Here is a 13,118-nt window from a genome sequence, read left to right as displayed (position 1 = left end):
TTCTTAAGGCATCAGACTGGTTGCATTGTCTTTGTAAATCCCTCGGGGGCTCGAGTTTTGGAGGATGAAAGACGTTATGAGACGTAAGGTATCACTGTTAGCAGCTGCCATTCTTGTCTATCTAACAGATGGCAGTAAATAATGACAGACTCATCTCTTTCAGCAACAGTGAGATAAAACACTGAAAAATCTGTCTGTCTGTCCCCTTCAGGGCAGCAAACCCTCCCGCGGTTGAGCAGAGCCATCTCCTCCCGTCCCTGACTACAGCTGCACCGCGGGGTGCCCCTTCCCCAGCCCGCAGAGCCCCCGCTGCTGGCTGCCTCCCAGCAAGCACCAGTTTTACTCCTCCACTCTCAAACTGGCCAGTTCTGTCTTGTTCACAGCTGAGCTCCATTGAAAACCCGTGGACCTCCCCAAATCTCTGTTTTACGAGCTTGCTGCTTGCAGGCATTTCCCTCCAGAGCTGTGTATAACACTGCTCTACAGCCTGGGGGCTGTCAGCTCTCACTCCGTTTTCACACCCCTGCACATTCAGTTTTTCTTTATGTCTTTTCTCTGTGGCTCTAAATCTGAGTAGATGCTTGGAGTGTCCATTGCTCTCCCAGCCCCACTGGTCTGGAGCTCTGAGACCATCTGAACAACTTCCACTTCCATCACATCTCACCTTGAAACCTCCCTTACCCTCCCTTACTTAGCAGGAGCTCCCTGGGAAATCTCAGAGACTGCAAATGAAAGATACCCTGGAAAAATGCGTGAGTTGACTGCACGAGCCCACAATGCTCTTCCAGCATGCAAATACCACCATGTCTGAAAGAGTACAGTTACTCTGACATGCTCATTTGTGACACACAATACATCTTCTTCAACAAGTACATATTCAGCATGGATGCACCAAGCAGTGTCACGGAAATAATTCCTCCCTACTGACACATGCACAGAAAAAAGCTCACTTGTGTAGCTGTGCTGAATGGTGTTACATGCTTCCCCCTATAGAAGTCACGCTCCTGCCAGCACCTTGTGTTTCCTTTCCTCATCCTACTGGCTGAAGTGACTGTCCAGGAGAGAGCAGATTTGACTGTTAAAAGCAAATGTTACTCGTCTCACAACTTCCCAGCCTCCGCACCTCGCCTATGGAAGGAGAGCACTAATAAGCCTTGCTGCTACTTGGAGAGAAAAAAAAAAAAAAAAAAAAAAAAAGCTGTTCCCTGAATTCCCATAATACACATTTGAAGAGGTATTTGTTTAGGAGGGATGCGTGGACGGAGCGTCCTCCAGCACCACACAAAGCCATCCTGCCACCCACGCCTTCCAACTGCTGAAAGCAATTACTTTCCTCCCCTGCTCTCAGCACTTGCACAGGATGCACAGGGTCTCCACAGGTCATGCACAGAAACTAGTTTTTACTTTTTTTTTCCCCTCTAAGAAATCAAGGGAAGCAGGAGCTTCCAGCACAACAGTAGGAAAATCTTCCAAAGAGCTTCTTGAACTGGCCTTGACTATGCAGCGATTTAAGCTGTTTCCTGATCCAAGTCCTGAGTGTCTGCTGGAGATTTGGCTGCCACAAGGCTTATTTACCCAAAAATGGGGAGATTAAACCACATTTTCTGGGAGATAGGGTGGAATGGCATTGGGCCAGAGGTGACCCATGGGATCTGACGCAGATAGGGAGATGCAGCCCACAGAGTTGGACTAGTCCCATGGTCAAACAAGCCCTTCATGGCTTCAAAAGAAGCAGTGACCATCTGCACTGACCACACTTCTATAATCAAAGTGCAGTAAGTGTCTATGATATGCTCCAGCCATGCAGTATATGGAAAAATAATCTCTGACGAGATGCCAGAGCAACTCTCAGCCAGAGAATGTGGGGCCATTTGTGGCAAAAAGGACTCCACGATGGATTCCTCAGACATGGGAATTACAGCCCAGGCAGAAAGAGGAAAAGGAAACGGTGAAACCACAGTGCAGCGAAACATGGTTCAATGTCACTTGCACAAACCACATCCCAAACGGATTTGGTAAGTACAACAATGCAGTCCCCAAATGGCAGCAGAGGCAGTCGTGAAGGGCAGAAGCCGGGGTTGTAGAGCGGACGATGAGGCTGTGGGGAGGAGCAAGGAGAGTGGAGCCAGCGGGGGAGGCATCATTTGGGAGATTTAGTGAAGGCATTTTTTTCTGGGAAGAGTATAGCTGGGCTGATTGTTCTGCCATGTTATTAACTGCTTTACAGAAACGGCGCTTTCTCTCCAGAGAACCCAAAAGCACCACCTTGGGTCGTTCCCCACCCTTTCCACAGGGCACTGGGAGAGGAGGGGTTTCTGGCAATGAACAAACGCAGATCCAACCCTGCGGCCCCAGAGGCACCAGCACTGCTGGGAGATGCTCCATCTGCAAGTCCCAGACGAATGCCCTTTCCTTCAACGGGGGTGGAGGGTGGGTTGGGCCCATGTAAGGAAGAATTTCCAATTTAGAAACAAACAGAGGCAGTTCCTATTACTGTTAGTGGAGTGTCAGCATCTCGGGTCCCAAGCACCACTGTCAACAAACAGGCTCACAAATGCTCCTTCAGCATCAGCCAAAATAAAATCCATGAAAGCATCTGTAACTCAGCATTCACTACACACATAACAAGCTCTCCTTTTTCTTTTTAAATCCAGTCTTGTCCACGTAATTTTTAACATAAAGGAACTGGTTGTGGGCTGTGTTATCAAATGAGTCATCATTTTATCTGACAGTGTAATATGATTTAGAGAATTCTTGGCACAGCAGTATGGATTATGCATTATAATCTCTTAATTTGGACTGTTAGCACTGTGCAGCAGTGACTGGAGCGGGAGGGAAAGAGCAGGTTATCTGAATTAGAGTCCTAGCTCTGCTCCTGATTTACTGTGTGACCTTTGCAAATTAGTTACCCTCCTTCCTCCTTACTTTCTTCATCCGCAGATCAGAAACATGCCTGTGTCTTATAGCAGGGTTAGCTAATGTTCACACAGGAGATCTGAAGAACATTACATAAGTGCAAATTATTGTTTTAATAAGGGAAGAAAAACAGAAGGACATTGTTTTGGATGCAACAGGCTGATCTTGGGAAGTACTATCAGGACTACCAGGACACAGTCTCTGAGTGCTGTATACCAGTCACAAGCTAACTGGAGATAACAAATAATTTTCAGAAACACGAGGAATAGGAAGTGCTAGCAGGAAACCTAGAGATTTGCAAAGTGGGACTCTTCAGAGAACAAGCATAATTTCTGATAAACATTGATATGCAGAAGTTAAATAAGAATGCTTGGGGAAACTCCTCTCCCATCCCCCAGAAACTACATGGTAATGTAGTCTTCACAAGCAGTGCTGGCTCAGCAGCCCTGGAAGTGCTATCAGCTATCATTTGCTGATGGGGAAGCCCAGGCTGGGGCAGCTGAAGGAGGACCTGCTGCCTCCAGAGGCAGTGGCTGCCCTTGGCAGGTAGGGTGACGAGCAGCCACCCTGGAGGAAACAGAAGGACGTGTGAATCAGGAGCTGTGGATGCTTGTCCACTTCAGGCTGGACTAAAAGTACCAGAGTCTGTTCACCCAGTCCCACTCGTCAGAGCGGAAAAGTTTGGGATCAGAGTGTGCTCAGCAGATACAAACAAACAAACAAACCCAAGAGCCTAACATCTGCAACTGTTACTCCTGAACCCCCTTAAGCTTTCCATTACCTCCGCTTTTGGTAAATATAAACTGGCCCATATTTAGCAGAAAGTCACTAGGCAGGGAGGAGACTGGGTACCCCTTTCCAAAGCTATCCTGTTCCCTAGCTGCCTTCTGAGTCTGTGAAGTCTGGCTTTGTCTGCAGTGTTCACGCAGTCCCTGGTCTGGTATTAGCAGGGAGCCCAAATACCACATGAAGAATTTTGGGAGACTGAGAAATCCTCCCCAGAGAGAAAAAGAAAACCACCCAGAAGAAATTAAAAAACCACTATCTACATTTTCTGGCAGGAGGGTTTCTTCTGAGCTCTTTGAAAAGCAGCATGATGCTGCCAAGGCGGATCTGTCAGAACTGGGACGCATCTGGGGTAGATAACTGGCCTTTTCTGAGGCTGACTACAGATCAACTTTTTCTCGATAAAGGAAGAGAGGTCACTGTGACAGATGCAGCAGGCATGCAGCAATGGGTGGCCTCTGGGAGCTCTCTGGAGAGGGGATGACAAGTGAGAAGCAGAACCATAGGACATCTGCCTGTGCTTTGGGCTCTCTCACCTGTTGCTCATTTCCCCAGGCAGGGCAATGACTGAAAGGCCACTTTTAAATGAAGTAGCTGATAATATTTTACGTCTTAGGAGCTCATGGGAAAAAAATCCAAAACAAAACCAAACCCGTGTATACTATCTCTAACACCTAACTATAGGGCCAACTTCTAAAGTCTCTGATTGGGAGTTACTGTCTTGAAATTAAATAGGAAAAGGGGGCAAAGAGATACTGGATAGTGCAAAAAACTATTAAGGAAAAAATGATCTTTCACCTCTTGCTTGACCATCCCAATCTTTTTGCTTGTACTGTGGCAACAGGGAACTGAGCCTTGATGGCTTGTAGTTAGTTCATAAGCTGGAAGCTCTATGCCCAGGGGATGCCTGTGCTGCTGTGCCAGCTGCTCAGGCACAAAGCTGTTGCCCGATGGGCTGCGAGAGAGCTCTGCACTGGCCAGAGGCAGAGCACGGCCCACCCGAACCCCGCACCTCTGCTTGGCGGGACCTGCCGTGCCAGGGCCGCGTAGGGGACAGCGCGCAGCCGTCCGCCAGCACGTCATCTCAGAGGATAAACGCGCGCAGGGGCCAGCGAGGTGGATGGAGCATCCACGTAGAAACGAGCAAGGCCTTTTGTTCTGCGCACCTCCAGCGCTTCACTCAGCGCACCCAGCACAAGCGAGGCGAGAGATGGGTCAAAGCTCTCAGCTCTCACGCCAGCTGCGGCTCTCCCAGCGCTCAGCCGCGGTGCTCCCCGTTACGGTGAGCTCAGCGCCTGCCTCGCCGCCACAGCTCTGCGCCGGCCGTGCCGCCCGCTCGCCCCCGCTGCCTGCGCACCCCGCTCGGCAGAGGAGCCCACCTCCCGTTGCCCCGAGCTGCCAGGGAGATGGAGTCACTGCGATGTTTGCCTGGGACCGCAGAGCCGCCCATCAGGATTTATGGAGAGACCCCAAACGGGCGCGAGAGCAGGCTCAGGATGTCCCACGGCCACCGCGCTGCTCTTGGCCTGGGGCTCACGTTCGCTCGCACAAGCACCGTAGGGATTGCTGTGTGGTCTAACAGCTCTTCTCTGGGGGCTTTCCTAGAAGAGATGACTCCCAGGCACAGCCTCAGCTAGCAGAAAACATGTCTTTGGTTGAGGGATCCAGGTTTTCCCCTCCCACGGGCTCTTCCTCTAGCTCGCCCCAAAGAGGGGGCCACTAAGAGCCTCACTTCTGCTGGTACCCCAGAGCTGTGCGAAAGCCACTGGCTTGGGAAGCAGGAGGGCTCACTGGGGGACAAACATTGTAGGTCCTCAGGACAGCTGGCTACAGAACCCTCCCCTCCCTGCTCCAAGCATCTCCCAGAGGACCCCTGGTCACAGCAAAGGTGCTTGCAGGGTCCTTCTGCAGTGCCTGTCTCAGCTCAGAGGTTGGTGCCAACTACCACCATCCACACCCCTCCTCTAAAATCCACCAGTGCCACAGTGGGGCAAAACCTGTCAAAAAGTCCAGCCAAATCAGCACAAACACAGCAGAGTATCTCTGAGCGGAAGGGCAGGAAGAGGCAGCAATGGGCACGGTGGAGCAAGGACCAGGATGGACAGCAGTAGCGTACAGCAGCATTGCCACCAAACACCCCATGGTTTCAAACCAGAACCCATGCACCACTTATATAAAAAAGCCCATTGGGATAGAGGAGAACCCAAATGAGAGAAACTCACCAGACTTTCCCTTAACTGTGAACGCATCAGAGCAGCGTGAATGTTGTTGTTCCCTTTGCGAGCTCTAGCTCTAGCACTTACAATAAATGTTATCTCCTGTTTTCTACAGATTGTCCTTCTGGAGCTGCAGCATCAAATCCTGACCTCATGTGCGAAACACTGCTGCCTTTATCCTTAGCCTCAAGAACATGAAATCAAATGACAAAGAATCCAATCTTAGCTGTCCTCTTCGGGGCAGAACAAGACATGATTTATAGGTTTATATACACACATGCCCATCTATTCATCCTCTTAGCAAACAGTTCATGAAGTGTGCCTTAAGCCTTTCTGAATTGGGCAATTCTCTGCTTAGACAATCAATCCCTAACTGAGAGTCTGCAGGGAAAGACATCATGTTGCAGGAATGCTGCAGAAGCTGTTGCATATACTGTTCCCTTTGTTGAGAATAGCATCTTTGCCTTGGATATATTTTTTTTTTCCCTCCTTAGCCATTTAATTTCATGAAATGGGGCCCAGTTCCAGCAGGCAAGAATAACATAGCTAGATTTTGCTTCTCCTTTCCTGAAAGGCTGAGAAACCAGATTTAAAAAATGTGCTTAGTGGGCGTTTGGTGGGACGAATTCTCTCCCATAGTTTGGCATTTTTGAGATAGAGAGAGCGAGCGATATTACGTTGCATATGGTGCCTGGTTTTTCTTCTATAGCAGGTAGCCTAGAGAGTTGCCGCTTCCTCTGCCATGAAAAAAAAAATCATAGTATCTGTTTTAATTCAAAAAAATTCTGCAGGAGGCTTCAGGTTAGACCTTTTGCAAAGAGGCTCATTGCAAAAATTTGTAGAAACTTATCCAGTGCTTGTGTACAATGAAAAGCAAATTATACCTTGACAACAACCTAAAGAGCAGGTAGCTCTTTGGGGCATGGCCTGTCTTATTCTCTTCAGTCCAGCACCAAACACAAGAGGGTTTCCCAGTACATGTCTGGGGCTATTGCGCATTTGCCTATAGCCATAGTAACAATAATTACCTTTCCGAGAAACATCCAATTCATCTCTCATAAGGACTTTAAAACCAGATATAGCTCCCTTGCATGTAACATGGATGACAGCAGGATCAAAGTTTCTACACCCATTCGAGTCTAAGGGCATCATTCAGCACTACTGTCCTTGCAGATCTGGCAGAAAAGACAAACGGGCAACAGGGCAAGTTTCAATCCTTCCCTGTCCTCTGATGTCACCCATGGCAATGATGGCCCCAGCAACTGCCCCACCAAGCCTTTCCTCTGCACCCCCATTACAGGGAAAAGGTGTTGGGGCTTGTGTGGAGGCACCATAAAAACCAAGGTGATTCCACTGTAACCAGTGATCTTAAACCACTGCAGAAGGACCGGTGTGAAAACCTGGCTGACACACCACACTGAGCATTTGCACACTGGTTTGGCAGGAACACAGACAGGTAGAGATTTCCATATGCTGTTGGGAGAGGGTTAGGAGACCGTGTCAGGAACAGGCAAAGGGAACAAAGCAGAAGGATTCTTAATGAATGATGTTCCTGTTTCTGTGCATTCTTATCAGCAAAATAAAAAGGTGAGAAAACAATTGCCAAGATGTGCTACATCTGCAGAATTGTCTCCAAATTAAATGCACATCTATGGTTTATAAAGCATCAGTAATTCTTAAAATCTACTGGGGTTTTTTTTAGCTGCCAATTTTAGAGACTTCCCAGGAGATACTGGTCTAAACCTGCTATCTCAGCTATTAAATAGAGACAGGATATTTTTATTAAAAAATCCAAAACACCCCCATGAGACTCAACAACTCGGACTGAAGATAACAGCCCTGCAGCCATGAAACGTGGTTTTAAAGAGACTCCAATAAAAAGCTTCAGTTACTAAATCTTGCCTCTGTGTTGCATATACTAGGCAAACTCTTCCTTTCCAGTTCACAGGGAAGCCCCTTTCCACCAGTTGGCTGCAGAAATCCATCCTTTTAACCAACACACACATATCTGCATCACCCAGCTTTCTGCTCTGCTTCCACGTGGGTCACGGCAGCTCCTAGCACAGGGCACCTGACAAGACGGGCAGTGAGCCTGTCAGCCCAGCTCAGCTCATAGCACAGACATCAGTCAAGAGCAGTGACAGCCCTCCCAAAGATCAGCACTGATGCCAAGGTAGCTGTACAATAAGCCTGGCAATTGTTTTATTCCTGAACTCAGTGACCTGATTTATGGCTATTTACCTACATTTTAATTTTTAATGATTTCTAGTAAGGAATCCCAAGCCTGAGACTAACTGCGAGAGCAGGAGGTTCCCCAGAGCCAGTTTTTGATGGCACTGCATGCATCCACATCTGTGTGGGTGCATGCAGAAAGGGACCCACCTGCCTTTTAAGCTTCCTCTTGGGTACTGTCGGGAAGACTGTCCGCTCAGGCTGCACTTCAGAGGGCTACAACCCCACAGGCACTCAAGACAGGGAACTTGCACCAGTCAAGACCCTACACCTGCATCTGGTCAGTTTTTCTCCCATATACAAGGCTGAGATCTGAATCTTGATGCCTTTTCCTCTGTGACTTGGAGCAGGATACAAGATTTCTCTCTTCCTTTGAGATAGGCAGCTGAAAGAGAACTACTACAGCGCCACGTGGATTTGGGGATGTTTACAAAACTGGAGAATTCAGAGCTGTCTAATAGAGGGAGAATGCTGAATTCATTACGCCCCCATCTTGGGTTTGGGCTCAAAGACATTTCAGGTGACAAGGATGTTACAAAACTTAATAGGACATTAAAGCCTTTCTTTTGTGGTGCCAGAGAACCAGACTTTTCGCTTGACATTCAACCCTTCCTTTTGAAAACTCTGAGCACCATCCCAGGCTTTGCACATTCACAAATGAGGCCCACAGTGGCACGTCACATCACATCCACGCTTTGCAGGGCACACACCAAAGCCAGCACGAGGGCGAGAGGTAAGGCAGGAGCCTGGCTTTTCCAAAGCAGCCAGCACCAACGCATGCCTGAACTGACGTGCACTCCTGGCAGCTGACTTTCCCAGGAGAAGGGCTCAGCAACATCAGGAAAACAGCTCATTTCCAAAGTATCTCACATAGACTTATGAGAAAAATTAGGCCTTGCCAAGCAGCAGCATCTACAAAACATTTCTATAAGTTTTATTCTAGGTTTTTCCATTTCAGTGCCCAGTCAGCACATCAGAGCAGTCAGGTGAGCCACAGCTCCCTGAGGAGTCTGTCAATATTGGCCAGGGAGGGACACGGACTCAGGGCACGGCTTCCTGGGCTGACCCGTGAGGCGATTCTGGGATGCCTCAGCTGTGTGTACATGCACCAGGAGGGATCCAGGAGAGCTGCTGCTGCCCCTGGATGTGCTACGGGATGGGGATGTGCAGGCAAGTGAATTGAACAACACACTGGCACAGGGCTGTGCGGGGCTGTCTGGACCATCTCAGCCAGCTCAGAGATCTCAGAGGTTGTGGCTGCAGCTCTGCAGTTATCAACTTCAGCAGCTTCTTGAAGGAAAGCTGTGTTGATGGGAATAGCATGGGAGAGATGTTCAATCTCTCTGTCTTCCAGCTAGTTCAGCTCTTCTCATTTCCCCTTGGACCAGCTTCACACTGGCAAGCAGATATTTGTCTCTAAGTCCCTTGGTTGTGGCAGACTGTTCTTCATCATGGACCTATTCTACCTCATCTTACTGGTGGATCCTTTGGCCTGGATGAAGTTTGCTCAGGGTAAGAACTGCACTGAGTTTTTAGATTAAATCAATAGAAAATCTGTCATTGATTTTCTTATGGCCATTACTTAATTCTGTGCATTTTAAAACCACATCTATTCTGAACAGAAGGACCCATTCTTGCAGTGCACTTTGTTAACGAAGACTGTTATTTAAAGAAAAGAGGAAGCAGCATCTTTTATATATAAGCAGCATCTATTATATATCTCTGTGCAGTGAAAAGGAGGCAATGTCTCACAATACTTGTGTTACCTCTAGGTATTAAAGACAACGGTTTGCAAGACATCATCTCCACTGCCTGGCAAGGACTGAGCCTTTTGCCTTCACTGTGCTCTTGGCTTACCCTGGCCCATCCATCACCTGCCTTTTTAACTGGCAATGATGAGGAAATTATGCATGCGAGCAGCCATGTGCACCACAGGGTGTAATTTCTAACATCCCATAGCAAACATTTTTCCTGGTGCTAGCAGGTGTTTCAATCCTTCATCTGGACTTTTATGAACAGTGCTGCTGGGTATCTCCTTCCAGCTGCTTTCACTATCTAGCTGTCAGCTGTGTGCCAGCCGAAAAAAAAAAAAAAAAAAAAAAAAAACAAAACCAAACCAAAAACCAGGGAAGATTTCTGGGGCATCTGGAGCTGCTTGGTGGGCACTGCCATCACCCTGCAGCTTGGTCTTAAAGGCTGGTAGAGGAAGAAGGCATGAGGGTGGTAACTAGGCCAGCTGCTGGCTCCTCATATTCCCTCAGACTTGGTGGGTTGTGTTTGCGCTGCGGCAGCCAGCACAGCACGGAGCAGCTCATCATGGCCAGGTCTGGGCCACGAAGCCGCAGGGAGGGGTGGAGGAGGAACGGACAAGTGGGTCACTCAGCTACTGTCACTTCAAATTCATATTGGTCTAAGCTCTACCCAAATAGCAAGAGAGTGCTCCCCGCTTCTTCCTGCTTCCAAGCAAGGCTGCCCACCTGCAAGTAACATCATACACAAGGCTTGTCCCTGCAGCTCAAAGAAACAGCAGTCACAAGTGCCCAGTCTCTGCCATCTCAGGAGGGGTTTTCATGACACAGTTTTCCCACGCATCTCAGCGCTTCATAAAATACAAACAAGCCTCAGAGCACTCCAAGGAGGTGGTGGCTGTTGCATTACATTTCTACACTGAGAAACCAAGGCACAGAGATGGCACGAGGCTGGTCACAGCTCACTGAAGTCACTGGGAAAGTCTCCTACTGCTTAAATGGGAATATGGGTTGGGGCCTCCAGCCTTCTCTAGGCAGGGAAGCTCCTGGCACAGATGAGCAAAGTTTGCTGTTGCACAACCAGGGGGAATGGCACCCCATTGAGCAGCTCTCCCAGGGTGAGAGAAGACTCCACATTAGGAAGGAATAGGACTGGAGCTGACTCCCCACAGCAGCACCACTTCACACGTGCGTTCTACATCCCGGCAGGAGAGGGCTGGCCAAGTCCCTTTCCATTCATCATCTTCACCCAGCCTGGTAAAAGATACTTATTCCTAGAATCAGTGGGACTTTGTCAGCAGACTTTGACCTACAGCATCTCCCTGCGTATTTCTGGGCCACACACAGCCCTGCTCAGCCTGGAGCTGCAGCACTCTCCTACCGCAGTCCTGGGAAGGACTCAGGGTTGCACTGCGTATGGAAAGGGCTGTGGGCTGCCGGCAAGCTTCATACCGGGCTCCAAAACGACGTTCATCTCTGAGCCATGTCAGTCCCAGAAGCCAGCTCTCCAAAAACCAAAAGGTCAGACCACATAGTGCATTCAGCAACACTCTCATCACAGCAGGCTGTAGTCATGGTATTTCTGGGTCTGCAGCCATTTAAAGTCCCCAGCAATTAGAGAGGCAGAGTCCTGAGTCTCTCTGAAACAAGGCAAATAGCTGATTAACAAGAAATGGAATAACTAAAAACAGGACATGGGTTTACTTTCCTTATTTCTTTTGCTGTAATTGGTCCAGATCTGTCCAAGGAAAGCATCCCTCAGGGCTTATCAGAGCAGCCACCACAAGGGAGAACAAAGGAAACACCAATCATTTCCAGTAAATCAAATAATGACAAGCTTTAACCTTCAGAAGAGAGCAGATTCCTGCAAAGGGTTTGGCTGCTCTGTCTTTGAGTTTCCTTTTCCCCAGTCCCAGTTTCCTAGCAAAAGTTTCCTCAAACAATAGAGATTGGCATCAAAAGAAGAAAGAAAAAAAAATTAAAACAGCCCTCCTTTCACAAATAGGCTTAAAATGGAAAGACAGGGCTTGTCACTTGGGAGTAATTGGTTACTGTTATCAGAGTGGCAGCACTGAGGGCTCCGGTCAAGCACCGCAGCCCTGTTGCGTGGGTGCTGTACTGTCACACAGGGCAAAAAGATGCTTCTTGGCTCCCTCTCCCTCCCTTTCTAGGAGTAGGAGAGATGTTAGGGGACTGGGTAGTGGCTAGTCACGTCACAGAGCTGTTGCAGAGAATGACTGCACACGGCAGCAGCCCACCGCGAGGCTGGTGGGCCACCAGCAGAGTCTGGGAAGGAAAAATGGAGCCCAGGCATCACGTTCCAGGCGCTCGAAGGAGGACACAGCCTTCCTCAGACACATATTGCAGCCAGGCACACGCTCAGAGAGGACAGGGTGGTCTGTGCATGGCTCTGGGATCAGGACACAACCGTAACCCTGCTGCTCTCTGGCACTAATTCCCTCTGCAGCTTTGCCCAGCTCACATGCGTTAGTGTTCTCGGATGTAAAACAGACTTAGACAGGTCTTCAGAGACAAAAACAGCTAAATATGGGTATTCCGGCAATGAGGGATTGGCCCAGACACCATTCTGATCCTCCTCTCCTTTCAAAAAAACACATGAAGCTGAGCAGGGCATGCTTCTTATCCAGCAGGAATAAATGGGAATTCAATCCAACCTGAGGATGAACTGGTTTAGAAGACAGTTTCACCTAAATCAGGAGGAGTAAATAAACCACACACACATGCACACACACCTGTGACTGTCAGAGAAGACAACATGTGAGGTTAAGGAACCAAGAGATTCCTTGAGAGCTGCAGATTGTTAGATACAGCTGTATAATTGCTTGGGCTGCTGTAAATCTAAAATCAAGGGCCTCTTTTTCATGGAGGATGCTTTTCAAAACCCCACAGGTAACAAAGAAATCCTTCCTATTTAACCCACACTTCTTCCCTCACCTAGGAAGATGACAGGTATCTCAAAACCTTATTTTCTGGGGAATGAGACACCACCATAGAGTTACATCCACGGAGAACACAGGTGTGTGACGGGTTGGTGTTGTGGACTGGCTGCCGTGGATGACCATGCCTCCCGGCACATTCAGCCCTGGCTAAGACACAAGGGGCTGCAGCACGGCCCCTTCCACCCCTGTGTAGTGAATCAGCTCCGACCAACCAGTCGAGAAACAAGCTTAGCCCTGGAGGACACGGCAAACATCCATGG

Source organism: Tyto alba, unplaced genomic scaffold, assembly GCF_018691265.1.
Source record: "Tyto alba isolate M040663 unplaced genomic scaffold, T.alba_DEE_v4.0 Super-Scaffold_17, whole genome shotgun sequence".
NCBI classification, from domain to species: domain Eukaryota; kingdom Metazoa; phylum Chordata; class Aves; order Strigiformes; family Tytonidae; genus Tyto; species Tyto alba.
The sequence above is the reverse complement of the archived record's forward strand: the minus strand, read 5'-3'. Positions refer to the sequence as shown.